The sequence below is a fragment of the Bidens hawaiensis genome, unplaced genomic scaffold (genome assembly GCF_021521415.1).
Source record: "Bidens hawaiensis isolate Kalapana, Puna unplaced genomic scaffold, B.hawaiensis_p1.1 tig00047541_1, whole genome shotgun sequence".
In the NCBI taxonomy this organism is placed as follows: Eukaryota; Viridiplantae; Streptophyta; class Magnoliopsida; order Asterales; family Asteraceae; genus Bidens; species Bidens hawaiensis.
The window spans coordinates 17557-37955 of NW_027498503.1; the positions used below are offsets into that span (position 1 = coordinate 17557).

Genomic DNA, 20399 nt, shown 5'->3' on the forward strand with positions numbered 1-20399 from the left:
TCGTTAAAATTTACACGAATATAAATTTCATGATAAATATATAATTATCCTTTTGTCATTATAAAATATCTTAACTCATATTTATTTAAGTTGATTATTCGTAAATCCGATTTTATGACAAACAATGATTATTATAGTGGTAATTAATAATATTGTTTTTGCAATAATAATAATCCGTAGGATCAATCGTTCAATCCATAACGTACCGATAATAATTGTAACAAAATCCGCATCGAACTCCTAACTTCATCATACGTGTTACATCATTTATAATTTGTTCATAATATTATATTATTTAATTAGGATTCTTGGTAATTCTCAAAGAGGGTGATTATCGCTTTCTTGTCATATTCATTCCCGTTTGATTTATTCGATCAGATGAGTTTAATCATTCCCCTTTTTATATACTATTTTCAAACGTTTTGGGGACATGTGCGTATTTATTCATATTTTCTATCATATATATATATATATCTCAAACAATCGCAAACATGATCATTGTGTGTTGTATCAATTAAATGCTATTTGCTAATTGCTATTTGTTTAAGTGTGTTTGTATGCTATCAAGTCTTGGATTCTCATTAATATGATAATACGAACGTCTTAGTAACCGGAGCCCGATTCACTTGGCGAAGGTAAACCGACAATTTTAGTCATTGTAATCAATGCCCGATTCGCTTGGCAACGATTCATTGGCACACTAGCATGATTTGGTTATATATATATACATATATATATATATATATATATATATATATATATATATATTATTTGTTGTGTCAAAATTGGTGATAATCTCACTTAACAAGTGTTGTTGACAAACTCCATTTTCTACGCATATGCAGGTTGCTTAAATTGAAGTATGGATATTTAGTCAATAACATAGGTTATAATGAAGACGATCGTTAAATCATGTTTATAATCATTTATTTGAATTGTTTTGTAATGTTTGTAAACGTGTGTGTGTATTTGAATTAAAATAATTAATTAGATATTGTCACTTTTATATTATGATAGTATCTTCGAGCTGTGAGCAATCGGATCACGCCCCGGCATTTCCGCCTTAGGTCGGGGTGTGACAGCGCTCACGTAGCCTTGATTGATAGGCTAAACAAATATGTTTGGATCCAGACACATGTGTACTCGGTCTGAGTTTCTTTTATTATCTACCTTATGACTTAGGGATCACGTAATCCCTTAAATTTAGAGATCACGTAATCTCATATAAACATTTGACTGACTTGTTAAGATAGACAACCCGTTTATCTTAATGACTGACTGTAAAAGGTTTAACGTATTCACATGTGATTGTCTTTTTTGAATGATGTGGTGATCTCGTTTGAAAACCTTTATGAATGAATGATGATTGATCTATAATAACATAGGTTTATATAAATACCCGGATCGTCTCTTGATCCAGCTACAGACCTTTAGTCTGGTTTTGATAGCTTTAAATCTTGACAGATCGTTTGAATAAAATATTTAGACCTGTAGTCTTTTCATTTATTTACAAATCATGTCCTGAGTTTCTTCTTCATGAAAAAACATCCATTGATAGGTTCATTTTTCAAAAAGAAACATTAAATGACTATAACCTTTGTATATAAAATCTATTGATACTACCATACAAGACAATACATTATCGCATATATGCCACATAAGCTTCCACCTTTGTCGCTCTTCACAGCCACAACCACAACCACAACCATCATCCACCCATGCATCCCCAACCCCTTAATTTGTGTGTGTGTATATATATAATAAATAATGATAATGCTTATATAGTTACCAACCATCTCCATCACCTCTCTTTCTCTTCACAAACACTACTATTGGGACCAATATCCTTGATCCTCAAAGATCCACTATCTTTAGCATTCGCGGATGATTGTTACCAGGGCTGAGGATCCTAATTGCATCGAGGATCCTCAATAGTTAACTTCAAATATATTATAACCTTTTCTGCAGGTATTAAAACGTGTTTACTGGCATTCCTATTTTCACGGAAGGAATATTTACCAAGCCTTCCCAGCTCATCTTTCCTCGCAAACGGTCATGGAGACGTGGTAAACAAACGTGGCAGGATTTATAGGAAATTAGTTAGTAACCGTCATAATCTTTTGTATATATAATCATTGAGTTACGACTAAAAACACACAACACTTTAGCATATTAAGAACTCTCAGCAAGAACACTTTGTACTCAGCCGTAATTCCAACTTTTGTAATCTTTATTTTGAGTTTAATACAATCAGTAGTGGTAGTTTTCACTACCCGAGGTTTTTATGCCGGCGGGATACTAGTTACTAAGGGCCTTTCCTCGTGTAAATCTCGTTGTTCATCTCCTAGAATTATCATTTTGTTTACATTGTTCATATAAGCATCAATCCTCACAAACTAATTTGGTTACTTGATCCTTAAACCGATTTTTGACCAAAACAACCACCATCCGTCAACCATATCATTCATCTCACGCATCTCACCACCATTTATTTGAATGGTGCTATCATAAATAATTTTTTACTTGTGGATCTTGAATATACCCTGGAGTGCCAATTCTTAGTTCCTACCACCTCCCACTCGTCATTGACACCATCCAATCTTAATCCTTCTCCTGAATACTTTTACCAGAAAAGAAATAACTGGTGAAGCATCCCTATAAGAAATGATCGCACATAGGGAAAGAAAAACATGGCAGCTTTGCAAGAATGGTCGATGAATAAACTTAATATAATAATAAGATAATAAACTTTGTAATTTTATTTAAATCATGACAATATATATATATATATATATATATATATATATATATATATAACCATTAGAATACCGTTCCCTAAACTAACTCCTTCCAAATTAACCTACTTTAACCTTTAAAATGAAATTTGTAAAAAAAATAGGTGTTCGATGTTGAGTTAGAGAGTTTTCTCACTTATGATGAGTCCCCCCCCCCCCGGACGCTCGAGGGTGGTCTCCGAGCCAAGACTGATGTACAAGCTTCCTTTCAGGGGCGTACTCAAAGAATGGATGTAATCGAGTGCACCAGTAACCCATCAGTGATTCAGATTAACCGTTAAAAGAAAAGGACTTGAGGATAAGTTGTGGTGTAGTGTGTATAAGGCTGTGTAGTGAGGGGCTACAAATTGGGAGGATAAGTGACATGTGACGCCTAGTCAGCAAATGGGCAAATTTTATTTTAGGGGCGTAATAGTGTTGTAGCCCCATATATATATATATATAGAGAGAGAGAGAGAGAGAGAGGCTTAAGTTCATGTGAGGAATCATCTTAGTGTGAGAAGTCATTCTAACCAATCACAAATTTTCTTTTATTTAAATCAAGGGTCAAAATGGTAAAGATGGTATTATTTTATTTTGGTAAGTATTAACTTTTAGGAATTTTTATTCTTTTATTCATTTAAATAGGTATTAATTTAATTTCAAAAGCATTACAGTATTTTTTTTTTCTTGATTCGTACAACATAATCTTTATTTTTAAATTTCTTTTATTTTAATTAAGTATTCAATATTATTTATTCATCTTACAGACTATACCAAACTATAATTAAAATATTAATAATATTTCTTGACCATACGGACCAAAAATATTTCAATTTTACACTACTATCACTAATTCCGTCATGACCTACACAATATAAGAATATAAAAATACACTATAGCAAAATTATCACAAACATGCTAGTAACAAATCTGTCTTATTATACAAAATTCAATAACTTTTCAAACGTTAGAATATTATCGAACCACAAATTTACATCCCACACAGCATATTTACACGCTATATATTTACATCATGCACAACATATTTACAAACAATATACTCACACAACATTCAGCCATATATAACTTTTCAAGTGTTGTGTAGGAAGTAAATATATTGTGTAGGTTATGTAGGATTTAATGTTGTGTGAAGATATATATAGTGCGTCAATATGTTATTGAGGATGTAAATATGTTATGTAGGATGTAAATATGTTGTGTAGACTATGTAGGATGTAAATATAGTAAATATATTGTGTAGGATTAAATGTTGTGTGAATATATATAGTGCGTAAAGATGTTGTGCATGATGTAAATATATTGTATAGGTTGTGTAGGTTTAAATATTGTGTGAATATATGATATATAAATATGCTGTGTAGGATGCAAATATTTTGTGTATGATGTTAAAAACAATTTGTATAATTAGACTTGCGTTGTAGAATTTTTGCTAATTGACATATAATAAATTGAGTAAAAGAATTAATAAAAGGTTAAGTTACAAAAACATGCATTATGATGCATCCAGAATCACATTACAAATCTAACCATACTATTAAAGCAAAATGATTGTTTTACATGGCACCATTATAGAGCGTCCACATTGGATTCCACATAAGCAATTCCTTTAAATACATTTTCCACCTAATTAACATTTAATTAACATTCATTAAAATGCATAACAATTCATTTAATACATAAAACCTTCTATCTATTATTTTTCATTTAATTACCATTCTCAAATTATAGCAACTATTCATATAAATTTATAAAGACTAATATTTAACCTTTTACAATTCAATATAAAATTCTTTATTAATTTTATTTTATATTTATTTAAATCAATAACAAAAGTTTGACTATATAAATCAATACAATGGCTAAAATCTTGGAAAATTATTAAATGGTGAAAATCAGGACAAATCTTTTATTTTTTATATACATATAATTCAATTTTAATAATTTAAGTTATAATTTGATTTAAATGAATATAAAATAAAAGTTATAAATAAAAATTATTATAAGGAATAACTGAATTTACGAATTACATATAATAATTTTTATTTTTATTATAATTTTCACATAAATAAAAATTATTATATGAAATAACTAAATTTACGAATTACATATAATAATTTTTATTTTTATTATAATTTTCACCCGTGTGAAATACGGGGTCTAACCTAATAAGTAAATAATTTATTATTTTGTAAGGTTGACTTCTACCATGTCAAATTAGGAAAGAATGAAGTTGGGGATCACCATTAACATGCTTACATTTCAACGTTTGATGCAAAGAAAAATTAAAACATTACCCTTTTACATTAAAAAGCATTTAAATTAATAACCCAACAATTAAAATAATGTCATAATCAATGTAGTCCATAGATCAATCTTAATCAATGGTTTATAATTCACTTCTCGCACTTCTCTCAATAAAATAATTTCTCTCTCGAACCACCCCCTATATATATGTATGTATATTACACACACATACTAGTATAATAATATTTTCTAAAATAACATACCAGACGACAAATCCGTGTCGCCCCCACCCCACTTATCGCCCACTTCTCCCGGCGGGGGGGGGGGGGGAGTTTCTAGCCCATATCGTCATTGTCGCTCCCAATTTGCCGCCCTACTACACCTTGTGTAAGGATATATTTGGAGGGACCTATCAAAGGCTAGCTAGTGGTCCCACACTACAAGTTAGTCAGTGAATCTAATGGCTGCAATCATCTTTATTGTCTTCATTATTAAGTTAAAACAAAAATCATACCATTCATCCTATTGGTCATCAACATTTGAGGCTGATTTAATGCTGCAACATTGTACCACCGTGGGCTTCCACACGTTGGAATGGCATATTGCAGTAATATATATTTTTTCGAATGGCGTTGTAACAATGGCTTACCTGCTTAGTGCTTACTACAGGTTTAGCAGAATCTTACCCGAGTTCAATTCCTCTTACAATGGTAGTCACTATATTTCCAAACTTTTGTACTTGTGAGAATCGAACCCAAGAGGAGAAAACCTTATTGAAGTATATATATTCATATGAATATCACATTATTTTTATTAGTGATCTTACTTAGAATAATATTATAATGATTTATTAATATTTTCTTATATAACTATCATGCTAAGAAAAAGAGACATAAGAAATCAACTATATAAAAAGAAAGGAAACAAAGGAGACAAGAAAATCCAAACAATAAAGGTTTGGTTTTATTGTGCTATGTTGTTATATAACTTATTGAAATAACAAAGATAAGCCATCTTTTGTTTTCTAGCTTTTATTTTATTTGTATTAAGACTTATATTGAATAATATATTGTGTAGTATTGTATCATCCTATGCAAGTCTATAATACATGCGATATAAATGTGGATGTCAGAAGGTGATCTAAAATCTTTTCTTCCATAACTCATACAAAAAACCGGTTTGTAAAAACACAAGTTATATAAACAGTTTTGCTCTAAGTGTGAGAATTTTGCTTTTGGAGAAAGGGGCTTTAATAAAGATAGCTAGAAACATACTAACAAATCCAAAGAGATCAAACAAAGATTAATAGAAAACTAAAAAAGAAGCTTCTTTATAACCCACCCATCTTACAAATGCCCCCATCTCTCCCTTTCATTCCCCAACAATGAGAAAGATGGTTACTAGATAAAAAGGGCAACTTAAAAAAATATAGAAATTACAAAAATACCCTTCTCCATACTATTATAATTCTAGTCCATACATTGATAGTGTTCAAGTAGCCTATTGGCTTCTCTAATCCCACTAAAATAAGCCCCATGAGTTGTAGAGTAATGAGTTCTATGTGTTGCTTCCCCTGCAAAAAGAATTTGTAGTGGGTGTGAACCACTTTTGGTCAATGGCTCAGCCAATGTGTCCATGTCACAAATACTTGAACCAACTGCAACATAACTATATGAACCCAAAAACAGTGGATCACTCCCCCATTTAGTCTTTAAAACCTTAACAAGATTTAATTTTGATGAGTTCTTGATCACATTCCCATTACATTGTTCATGGGAATCCGACAAACTCGATAAAAAGGTAGATAACGTTGTTGAAACTTCATCAAGAATCACTTCATCCGAAAGTGTTTCAAGCTTAAGTGCTTCTTCACCTGCAAACCAAGATAACAACACTCTTGACTTCTTATAAATTGGTGACACCGAAGCCGTCCTCCTAATCCACCATGGGATTTTCGGATTCTTAACTCCGGAATCACTTTGATGGAACACAAATTGTAGGAATGGGAATTGGTGGAAGTCCGAAAAATGCGGGCTTAATTGCATGAAAAGCTTGTTGACTACACCATACCCGAGTCTTGAAATGGCTTCGATCTTGTGATCCGGAAGTGGTGGATTGAACTTAAGCATACCCTTATCGTCGGAATCACGAATTCCGGCTTTGAGTACACCTAATGAAACTGTGACAATAACATGCTCAGCTAGTAAAGTTGTACCATCAAGAAAGTGTAACTTCACTGGTCTTGTATCGTCATGACCATTTTGTTTTGTTACAACTTCACTTTCAGGTTGCCACTCAATTTTACACACCTTTTTTCCTAATTGAATGACCCCACATGGTAAAATAGATGCTAATGATTCTATAACCCTTGAGTATCCTTTTGCAATGGTGATCTCTTCACCAGGACACATCACATACTCACTTTCTGCTTTGTAATCAAGATTATACAAATGATTAGCAGATGTATAAGTTCTTTGAGTGTTTTCTTGCATTGCAAAAATTGCCTCTTCCAACAACTTCCTATTCCAATTCCAATTCCGATTCCGATTTTCAACTCCATTTCCATTCACCTCTTCCTTTTCCTTTCTTGATTCCATTTCCCAATAATCTTCAAGACCTTTTCTAAGAAAAGATCCAACACTTCCATTCCCATCCGAATTCCAATTCCGACTCCCATTTCCAATTCCAACACTTCCATTCCTTTTCCCTTGTGCAAAATCCATCAAATTCTTGAAAACATTTGAAACAGAATCAACTAAAGATGGATTCAACACATACCCATTTTCAGCAATGGTGATGGGATCATCAACAAACCCATCCATGCACTCCCATGGCTCATCTGATTCCATGGAACTGGATTCCTGAGCTATCTTATAAACTGGACTACCACCAATTCCATGGATCCAAGTAGCTCCCATTTCAATTCTATCACCACCAAACTCTGAGGTGTTAATCCTACCTCCAATTCTATTCCCACCTTCAATAACATAAAGCTCAAATCCACCTTTAACAACAAGTGATTTGTAAAGCTTGTTTGCAGCTGTTAAGCCTGCAATTCCTGCTCCAACTATCACTATTCTTGGCTTCTTCACCACCATTTTTTTTTTGCAATAAAAATAATTTTTTTTTTTCAAGAAAATGAGAAAAGATTTGTGGGTGTTTAAGGAAAGTGGATTTGGTTTGTGGGTCTTGAAGAAAAGATGGTGAATTTGAGTTTATACCACCATTTTTTGCAACAAAAATTTAAACTTTTTTCAAGAAAATGAATAAAGATTTGTGGGTGTTTAAAGAAAAGATGGATGCTTAGGATATAGTTATGGAGAGAGTATATATAACAAATGGTGGTGAGAGCTTGTAGGAAGGTAGTGAATAACAATTTATAATTTCTGTAAGCACTGTGGAGTGTGTGCCCACATTTGCTTTTGTTTATTTATTGGAAATGTTTTAGATGCTGGTTTTATGTCTATATGTATTATTTAGAGAGAAGTCATCAAAAATTTTATGTTTTTTCATTTGTATATTTATAAACTAATATTTATTATTTAAATTTTTATTTATCTATCTATGATTTATGAAATAAAGAAAGCTACTTTACACACACACACAAACGTATATATATATATGAGAAAAGTGAACGTGGTGCTGTCACTAAGCCTGTAAACGAACTGAACGTTCGGTGAACTATTCGTGAACCGTTCGACGGGAAGTTCGTTTATGTTTGTTTATTTAATAAATGAACGAACATGAACAAAAAATTTGTGTTCGTTTAATTAAACGAACGAACATGAACATATGTTCCGTTCGTTCATTTATGTTCATGAACGTTCGTTTATATCTGTTTATTTATGTTCATTTATGTATTAATAGAAAATAATAAAATATTAGTTGGATAGGTCATCTGCTTAAAGGTTTTATATTTGTTAATTTGAGTTCATTTAAGTGTTTTTATTTATATTCATTTACATTTGTTTATACATGTTTATTTATCTTTGTTCAGTTATGTTCGTTTAGATTATAAACAAACAAACACAAATGTCCATTTTTAAATAAACGAACATGAACATAAATATTTGTTCGATTAAGTGTTCGTGTTCTTTTAAGTTAAATGAACGAACACGAACATGCCCTTGTTCATGTTCATTCTATTCTTTACAGGCTTTCATTATTCACGCTGATGAATACATCGGTCTCAAATCTCTAAGCTTTGCCGATTTTATTTGTGTTCATGAACCGTTTGTGAACTCATTAATTTCCTTAATGAACGAACACGAACAGAAAATCTCATTCAGTAAGTGTTCGTGAACACATTATTTTCTTAACGAACGAACATGAACAAAGCTTTGTTTGTGTTCGTTCGGTTCGTTTACAGCCCTAGTTGTCACGCACATAAGCTTACACGCAAAACTCCTCAAAACTATGTACTTTTGATAAAAAAATATTTAAAATTAAAACTAAAACACACTATTTTTACACCCCCATCGAAGTAGACATTTTTCACATATTTGTTTTTGCTTGTTATTTGTCTTCGATTTCGAAAGTCTCATCATCTTCATTCATCTTAAATTATTTAGTGTTTTTATATTACTGAATTAAATTGTTTGTTTTTTTTCTAATCCTTCTTAGATTTTAGCTGTGAGTGAATCAAACGGAATAATTAAGGAAATGTAAAATTTGAGAGAAAAGAAAACAATTCAAAATTTTGCAAGCCATTATTGTGTGAGCATCGAGCAGTACCAAAAATTGAAAATTGAAAATTGAAAATACATATAATTCATGAATATGCACACAATATTAAATGATGATTACCCAAGAGTACTAAAAATTAAATTAAAAAAATTATGATTGGTAATCGAATTGGGTGTAAGAGCTGGACGTCAACATGGATGCTGACTTGGGTGAATGATTGTAAATAAGAAGCAGCGTTAATCCAATTAATTGGAGTAATAAAGTGTTATTTTATAAATATTTTTAATCAAAACTACGTAGTTATGAAGAGTTTTGCGTATAAGCTTAGGCGTGTGACAGCACCGTATTCACTTTCCCCATATATATACCAAAAATTACTTGAAATATACGAACAAAGACTCATTTTATCTGCCTTTATTTCTACGTTAATTTTTTTTTGTTATCTATCGTCTTTTCATTGGCGTATTCATTTCATTTCCACCTTTCTACTTTAATTACTTAAAAATATTTAGAGTTAAGTGCTTTTTATTACTTGTGGTTTGTTCAATTACGCAACTTTAGTACCGCTTTTGAATTTATTGCAAATAGCTACCTCACTTTTCTAAAACTTGCAATTTTAGTACTTTTTTCTAACCCCGTCTATTTTGTCCGTTAAATCAAGGGCAAATTAGTAATTTTAATTATTTTATTTATTTTCTTTTTTGAGCAAAGTGCAAATTTCATACCTGTGGTTTGTTTAATTACGCAACTTTAGTACCTTTTTTTTGAATTTATTGCAACCGAATACTTTGATTGGTTTTTGATAGATAGGCAAACCAAGAGATACATTACATATTACAATTAAAATATCATCTATAACCCTAAATGAGCAGATCCCCCCCCCCCCACGGTGCTCATTGATCCTTCAAACTATAACTATTGTTCATTTACAAGTTCAATGAATTACGATACGATGTTTTGCTCATGTGATTCGTCAACCGTCGTTCATCTACAAGTTCAATTGATGTTATACTAAGAGGTGCGAAGTTGTGTGATTGTAATCGATGTGTTAAAGTGCGACTATTATCATACCCGAACTTTTGAAAAAAAAATCAATGCACATAAAGAAAATGCAAGAAAAATGGCTAAGATGAACTCGGATCTTGAGCTACTAGAAGTAAATTAGCAATCAAGAACAAAAGGCTAAAAAATATGTTATGCATTTCATGGTTGTTTTCATCTTCTATCATGTATTTTAGTTACCTTTTAACCGTAATATATAATATGTAATGTATCTCTTGGTTTGCCTATCTATCTAAAACTAATCAAAGTATTCAGTTGCAATAAATTCAATAAATGGTACTAAAATTGCATAATTGAACAAACCATAGGTATGAAAATGTCAATTAGCTCAAAAGAGAAAATTAATAAAATAATCAAAATTACTAATTTCCCCTGACTTAGTGGACAAAATAGACGTGATTAGAAAAAAAAAATCCTAAAATTGCAAGTTTTAAAAGAGTGAGGTAGCCATTTGCAATAAATTAAAAATGGTATTAAAGCTGCGTAATTGGACAAACTACAAGTACTAATATGACACTTAACTCTATGAATTAAAACAGGCGTTATGATATATTATTACCCACATTTTGATGTAAATTTTACAAGAAAATCGAGTTTGACAAATTTTACTGTCTCTCATAATGAGGGGCTTCTGCCTCCTCTACAACAATCCCGCATCGATCACTCTCTTTCTTAGATTTCAAATAATAAACCATAACCAAACAAGGCCTACAAACCCAACACAAGAAAGTACCTCGCACGTCGCCAACTCATATGAAGCCCCCCCCACCCACCCACACACCCACACACCACCACCACCACCACACAACCTCGTAGCAACGACGAGGTGTGGCCCGAGGACTGCCTAACAGAAAGAGAGCTTTTTATGCGGTTCTTTATAGTTCTTGGCTCAAACTGGTTCATTAGATCAGACAAAGCGTTGATAAGTATCTTGTTTTTGTTATCACTATTGTCTTGCTTCTTTAGTTCCATCTTCACGGTCGTTCGTACAAGCTGTGATTGTGGACACCTGCGTCGGTTTAAATGAGCGGCGCATTGGTTAATGATAGCCCCGTTAAGTGAAAACAAAAGTGGCATTTTTCAAATGAACAAAAGGAACCCCAAACGAACAAATAGAAATCACACAGAGTAAAAGAAGTCTATAATGAAGGACTCACCTCCTTAATAATCCCACGAGTCCCTGAATGCCATGTTCAGTAAAAATCAAATGTTCAACAGTCACTGTTAGCCTCGTTCAATGAGAACAGAAGCGACAAATTTTAAACGAACCAATGAAACCCAAAAGAAAAAATGGAGACTGCAACGAGTAAAATAAAACTAGAATAAGGGAGCCACTTCCTTAACCACCCCACAAGTCTCTAATGACTCCGATCAGTTATTATGAAGGCCCGATAGTTGTTGCTAGTCTCTTTTAATGAAAACAGAAGTGACGGATTTCAAAGGAACAAATGAAATCCCAACCGAACAAATTGAGACCACAACGAGTAAAAAAAAAAGACAAGAATGACGAAATCACATCCTTAATCATCCCATGAATCTCTAATCACCCCTTTTAGTTAATACAAAAGCCCGACAATCACTGCTAGCCTCATTCAGTGAAAACAGAAGCGACAGTATTCAAATGAACAAATGAAATTCCAAACGAACAAATGGAGACCACAACCGGTAAAAAAAGACTAGAATGAGAGAATCACGTCCGTAATCATCTCATGAGTCCCTGAAAGCCTCGTTCAGTGAAAACCAAAAGCCCGACAGTCGCTGCTAGCCTCGTTCAGTAAAAACAAAAGCGACAGCTTTCAAACAAACCAATGAAAGCCCCAAAGAACAAATGGAGAACGCAACAAGTAAAATAAGACTTGTATGAGAGAATCACCTCCTTAATCATCCCATGAGTCCCTGAATATGCCGTTCAGTGGAAAACAAAAGCCTAACAGTCCCTGCTAGCCTCGTTCAGTAAAAACAGAAGCAATAGTTTTCAAACGAACAAATGAAAGCTCAAATGAACAATTGGAAAGCGCTACGAGTAAAAAAACACGAGAACGAGGGAATCACATCATTAACCACCCATCGGGTATCTAATGACCCCGTTAAATTAATACAAAAGCCCGGCAGTCGTTGTTAGCCTCATTCAGTGAAAACAGACACGATGGTTTTCAAACGAATGAATGAAATCCCAAACGAACAAATAGAGACCACAACGAATAAAAAAAGACTAGAATGAGGGAATCACATCCTTAATCATTTCACGGGTCCCTGAATGCCTTGTTCAAAATCCCGACCGTCGCTTCTAGCCTCGTTCAGTGAAAACAGAAGCGACAGTTTTCAAATGAGCAAATGAAAGCCCAAAAGAACAAATGGAAACCGCAACGAGTAAAATAAGATTAGAATGGGAGAATCACCTCCTTAATTATCCCATGAGTCCCTAAATTTCCTATTCATTGGAAAAAAAAATCCTAACTGTCCCTGCTAGCTGCGTTAAGTGAAAAGAGAAGCGACAGTCTTCAAACGAACCAATGAAAGCCCAAAAGAACAAATGGAGACCGCAACGAGTAAAATAAGATTAGAATGAGGGAATCACTTCCATAATCATCCCATGAGTCCCTGAATATTCCGTTCAGTGAAAAACAAAAGCCTAACAGTCCCTGCTAGCCTCGTTCAATGAAAACAGAAGCAATAGTTTTCAAACGAATAAATGAAAGCCCAAACGAACAAAAGGAAACCGCTACGAGTAAAAGCACACTAGAACGAGGGAATCACGTCCTTAACCACACCTCGAGTCTCTAATGGCCCTATTCAGTTAATACAAAAGCCCGGAAGTCACTGCTAGCATCCTTTAATGAAAACAAAAGTGACGGCTTTCAAACGAATAAAGGAAATCCCAAATGAACAAATGGAGACCACAACGAGTAAAAAAGAAAAGAATGAGGGAATAACATCCTTAACCACCCCTCGAGTATCTAATGACTCCGTTCAGTTAATACAAAAGCCTGACAGTCGCTGCTAGCCTCGTTCAGTGAAAAACAGAAGCGACGGTTTTCAAACGAACAAATGAAATCCCAAACGAACAAATGGAGACCACAACCGGTAAAAAAAAGACTAGAATGAGGGAATCACATCCGTAATCATCTCATGAGTCCCCGAACGCCTAATTCAGTGAAAACTAAAAGAATGCTTTTCAAACGAACAAACGAAAGCCTAAACGAACAAATGAAAATCTCAAAGTGTAAAAAAATAGAATAAGGGACTCAAACGAATAAACAGAAGCGACACTTTTCAAACGTACTTGATTTCAGACGACAAGATAACACCATGGAGTTAAGTGCCATTTTAGTACATGTGGTTTGTCCAATTACGTAACTTTAGTACCGTTTTTGAATTTATTGCAAATGGCCACCTCATTTTTCTAAAACTTGCAATTTTAGTAATTTTTTCTAACCCCGTCTATTTTGTCCGTTAATTCAGGCGCAAATTAGTAATTTTGATTATTTTATTAATTTTCTCTTTTGAGCTAACTAACATTTTCGTACCTGTGGTTTGTTCAATTATACAACTTTAGTCCCATTTTTTGAATTTGTTACAGCTGAATACTTTGATTAGTTTTGGATAAATAGGAAAACTAAAAGGGACATTGCATATTACATATTATAATTAAAAGGTAACTAAAATACATAATAGAAGATGAAAACAATCATGAAATGTATAAGATATTTTTTAGCCTTTTGTTCTTGATTGTCAATTTACTTCTAGTAGCTCAAGATCCGAGTTCTTCTTAGCCATCTTTTTTTGCATTTTCTTTATGTGTATTCATTTTTTTTTCAAAAGTTCGGGTATGATAATAGTTGCACTTTAACACATCGATTACAATCGCACAATTTCGAACCTCTTAGTATAACATCAATTGAACTTGTAGATGAACGACGTTTGACGAATCACATGAGCAACACCATATCGTAATTCATTGAAGGATCAATGTGCGGGGGGGGGGGGGATCTGTTCATTTAGGGTTAGAGATGATCTTTTAATTGTAATATGTAATGTCTTTCTTGGTTTGCTTATCTATCATAAACTAATCAAGTATTCAGTTGCAATAAATTCAAAAGAAAAGGATACTAAAGTTGCGTAATTGAACAAACCACATGTATGAAAATGGCACTTAACTCAAAAGAGAAAATAAATAAAATAATTGAAATTACTAATTTGCCTCTGATTTAATGGACAAAATAGACGGGGTTAGAAAAAAGTGCTAAAATTGCAAGTTTTAGAAAAGCGTTGTAGTTATTTGCACTAAATTCAAAAACGGTACTAAAGTTGCGTAATTAGACAAACCACAGGTACTAAAATGACACTTACCTCAAAGTTTTAACTAAATTTATATACTTAAAACATGTCTACTGATAGATGAATATAAAGTGAATACGCGGAATTTAGTCCTATCTGTGGCTATAGAGGTAATTTAAATAAAAAAATTGTTGTATAGACATAAAATAAAAGGAAAAAAAGAACTGATTTAAGTTTTTTATGTTCTCTAGTATTTAGTAATGGAACTTTGCCAATATTAAAAATATATAATCAAAAGTGATTGATGGATAAGAAAATGCTTTTAATTTTATATTTATACACTTAATAACAAGGAAAACAAAGGTGGGCAAGACCATAAGTTTAGAAGGTTTTGCTGTGTGCCAATTAAAGTATTGAATTTCCGATATTTTATAATGAAAAGTTATTATAAGATTATATTAAACATAGAAAAATATTAGGTTAATTATGTCTTATAGCAAGTGAGCTGCCTTTATTAGTTTAATCATCCACCAACAGTAGCCAAACTAATACCTAAGGTGGGTATGTTTCTACATCAACTTAGATATTTATATCCTAAATATTGGCCATAATGGTTAAGTAATATCTTTAAATGTATTAAAAATGTGTTCAAAATATGATTGATTTATATACTATGAATGATACATTTTTGTAGTTGTGCAAATATAGTGTTGAAAGGAGATATTGATGCATATATTAAGAGATAGCAACTAGTGATAATTGAGTTGGTGTCTCATTCATGTGGGGTAAAATATAGATACTTGTTCAAGTTTATTTCTATGTTTGTTTATATGATTGAAATTATTAACTTCTACTTTCTACTACAGTGATGATGATGGTGATTATGACTGAAGTTATGTTAACATGATTTGATGATTGCTGCTTTTTTATGTCTATGTTTTTATATCTTTTTATGATTTGAGGGTTTTTATGTTGGGGTTGAATGAATTATTGATATGATTCAAATTTCAAATACTTCTACTTTTTATTCTTTGGCTCTCTACTTATCATTTCTATGTTATAATTCTCTCACACATACTGATATTGAAATAATAATAATCATTAAGTAATCAAAACACAAAGTAAACATATCTTGCTTTAGGGTTATATTTCAGTAGATTTTTGAAATCTCACTTGCTTTTATGTCTTTATATCTCATAATATATGAGCGCTAGTTCATTTTGTATGTTCCATTATTAAAAATTTTAAATATAACAAAAATAATAATATACTTATTTCCCAAATATTTAACGTTTGTTATTTAAACTCTTCGCATACATACATATATGCATCATACATACGTACATAACTGTTAAAATAAGATTTATTTTATAATTAAAACCTAAATATATCTATGTCACTTTATGCATCTTGACCTTTACTTCATTTTATATGCACATCTATGATCAAATGTTAAAAGTAGTTTATTTATATCTTAACTATTTAATAGTTTTTATTTAAACTTACCATATGCTTACACATATATAGAAGCACGTTAGTACATAATTTAGTATATATACGCAAATCCAAGAGAAAAGAGTTAATATATGATACTTAAAACCAATATATGTGTGATGTTATCAAATGGTTTGAAGTGTGTGACATGGTATATGATGATAATTTTGGATCAATAATAGGGTGACGATGGCTTCCATGTCACACGTGTATCCAATTAAAGACGGCCACACATCATGAATGGTCATCTATCATGTCACATGAGTGTCCAACACAGCATGGGCCCACACATTATGAGCGGTCTTGATCAAAGCTCTAGTATTAATTCATTCATAAAACCTAAACATGTGAAAATACATACATGATTGGGACCAAATGATCATATGAAAACATAATATGCTATTCTTATTCATTGAGTGCTTAAGTTGTTGAGGCCAATATGTTGAAGTACTTGCTTATATGTTTGATTCAAAATGCACAACCATACAAAAGAAAAAAGAATGGTACAAACGTGGAAAAGAGTTTTGGGAAACGACAAGTGACCATACTACAAAATCGCTTTATCAAAGTTTGTACTGTTGATATATTAAGCATGACAAACCCTAGGCGATGAGTTATGGAGGGGGGCGTGATGGTGCCACGTCTCACATTTCACACCTCATGTAACACGTAGTCTTAAAAGCCTCTGATTATTTCATCCAACGGAATACATATAGACCTCTTTGTAGCTGAGCTAATAATACGGGGCTCTTTGACTATTGTCTCATTCAAACTCGCTCAAATTCAGCTGAAGAAGATTTGGCACGAACCAACTGACTCATGAAAATTTCAAGCCGGTGTGAGTTTAAGGGAACTCGCTCTGTTATTCACTTGAATAATACAATGTAAGGTATGTTAATCAATTACTCGTATAAATTTTCAAACTCACATAGTGGTGGGTCAAGAATTTAATGTCAAGGGCAAAATTGGTACGCAATGGGGAATGTCTCGACAAGGGAGTGTACTGGTGGGAACATCTGGCCGCCCCACTCACACCTCCCAATTTTGTTCCCCGTCTGAGTTTTTTCCACCAATTGTTGTCGTTGTCAAAACGACTTTCTAGCCTTTGTCACATATAAAGAAATTGTCGTTGAATTATTAAATTAAAAAAATACTGTATATAGAAACACCAATTATATATTTTTTCACACTATATATTATTTACTTTTCTCTTTAGTTGTCTGACATTTCAAATGGATCCAAACCCTAAGGAAAAAAACCGATTCGAATTGTGTAAAAGACACAATTTTGGTTGGAGGTTTATGTAATCAACTACAATTCATTCCAAGTGTAACCTAAACACACATTTTCAACACTTTTCATAAAATCCTTCACAATTTCAATTCCCAATATAAAACTCAGTTTTTGACACATAACTCTTAACATTCAACACAAAACTCATATTGTGACTTTAATCTCCCAAATGATAAAAAATTTTGTCCCCTTATACTACCAAAACCCAAACCCATCATACACTAATTACTGTCAAATGCCAATAATTCGAAAAATTAATTTCCATTATAACATAACTCACACGCAAATCAATGAAGAAGCCGGTGAATTACCAAAGCAAATACCTCCACCAAACCAATATCTACATGAATGAGGCAAAAACCATGGTTTGAGAAAGAAGAAGGGGGTGTTGAACAAGGTTTAAATCGAAATTCAGAAGAGCATGATCATAAAAATTAACAAAAACATGATTCATCGTGGCTAAAAAACCTTGAATAGTTTGATTCACAAATGAGCCCAAGCGAATGTATTGTCCATCATGTTAATTCAAAAAGAAGTGATATGAACATAAAGAACTACTTCTACAACAAGATGACGAAAATTAGTAAAGCTGGCAATTTAAAGTGAGTATAATCATGGCGTCAATGTCCGAACACAAGGAGTGTGTTGCATTGATATATATAAATATATACATCACGTTAGTATCAAACAATCTTTAAATTACTATCTTTTATTATAAATATTATTTAGAATAGCCACTTACTTTGTTACTTTCTCTTCTCAGGTTTTTCCCAACCCTAAATGAAGAAACAACAGAAGTATTGTGTATTAGAAGCTCAAAACACGGGCCATATCTAACACCTATATAACCATGTGGTCACCTTTGTAAATAAGAGAAAAAATGAATCAAAAACCACGGGTCCCTCATGGTCACCTTTCTTTGTGAAAACGTTATTCGAACGTTATACGAGCCTAGAATCTAGTCGCAAAACCGATACGTCAATCCGTGTGAATATGTTAAAGAAGATCGATACATTATGATGATGAATACGTTACATGATGAGGATGAATACATGATGATCTAGAGAGAATCCGATAGCATAACGTCACACAGAATAAATATGGCACAGATCTCTATGCTAATTCGTTATGGAAGGCCTATATATAGTGCAGCATTCATTCGTTAACTTCACTAACGAATGAGGCCTCTCATTTGTTAGACACTCCTAACGAATAAGGCTTCCATAACGAATGTCCTCCCATTAGGTAAACACCCTTAGTGAATGGGCTTACATTAACGAATAAGCCATCATTCGTTACACTGTAGTAACGAATGAGCTCCTAACTTAACGGAGGAGCTTAGTCTTAAATGAATGGACCTCATTCGCTAAACATGCTTAGCGAATGAGCCATTTTACATTAAATATAAAGACTAAAATACCTATAGCCTATTCGAACAGCTGCGGTCACCAAACCATGCTCTAACATTCTTGTGTGAGACAAAAATATAAAAATAGGCTTTTAAAACAAGGGTCGTGCGTACTGTTTCTATGCCCCTGTAGTCAAGCATTTTCATGTACTTTCTGACGCGCTTTAATTACGCATGCAAATGATCAGCAGGTCGTGCTTAATGAAACACGGTTCGTGCCTTGCCTTCCAGACAGCCTATAAATTGTGTGCATGGCTCATTGCTAGGAAGAGAGCTTGGACGGGATTCTTACACTCAAACACACATGTCACTCTCAAATTCAAGCTTTAGGAAGGTGTTTAAAGGCTTGAAAGGAATCATTATCATAGAAGAGAAGATATACTCCTAATTTTGGTTAGATTGTTATAGTTCAATCATGTACTTGGCATCTTCTATTTCTCTTGTTGTTATGATTACGCTCAATATGAGCTAAACTTCTATGTTACTATTAATCTAAGATGAAACTAAACTTGATTTGATGATTGTATTGAATATGTGGTTATAGTTTTTGTGAAGTAATGGTTATTTTATAATTATCTTTTGATGAGATGTGTTTTGTCAAATTAATCATTTAATCTAAGGTTGACAATTGATATCTTTAATATTAACTTTTTAGCAATCATTCATTGTTTATGTTCTTGAAGACTAAAAATGGTAAAAGAAAAATCTTGGTATTTTATACAAAACACATCTCCTAGTATGAATTTTTTAAAAATACAATACTTGTTATGATCAATCTTTCTAGTTATGGTGATTTCTAAATTAAGATTGTTACAAGATTGATTATGTTGCCATGCTAGTTTGAAAAGTCACATGTTAAAAGAATGTATAAAGATAACCTAAATTAATCAACCGATGGTGGATTGTTCGTTAAACTTATAATCCCTCCAAAAGTGGTTAGAATTGATTGTCAAGAAATTGAAATTGAGTCTAATCTTTATATGCTTCATAAAGATTACTCGCTTATTTTAATTGGTATTTTGGTGGTAGACTTGAAATTAGGCATGCATGCAAGCCACTTTCTAAAATGTCATAGAATAATTTGCTTAGAAATAAGGAACTATCCTATCTTTTATCCTTAAAGAGAGTTCACGGCA

The 20399-nt window shown here is 32.6% G+C and overlaps 1 pseudogene; it reads right to left on the minus strand.

Annotated features, from left to right (window-relative positions):
* Positions 1-6350: 6350 nt before the first annotated feature.
* Positions 6351-8140, minus strand: LOC143597073 (putative polyamine oxidase 5 pseudogene; annotated as a pseudogene).
* Positions 8141-20399: the final 12259 nt, after the last annotated feature.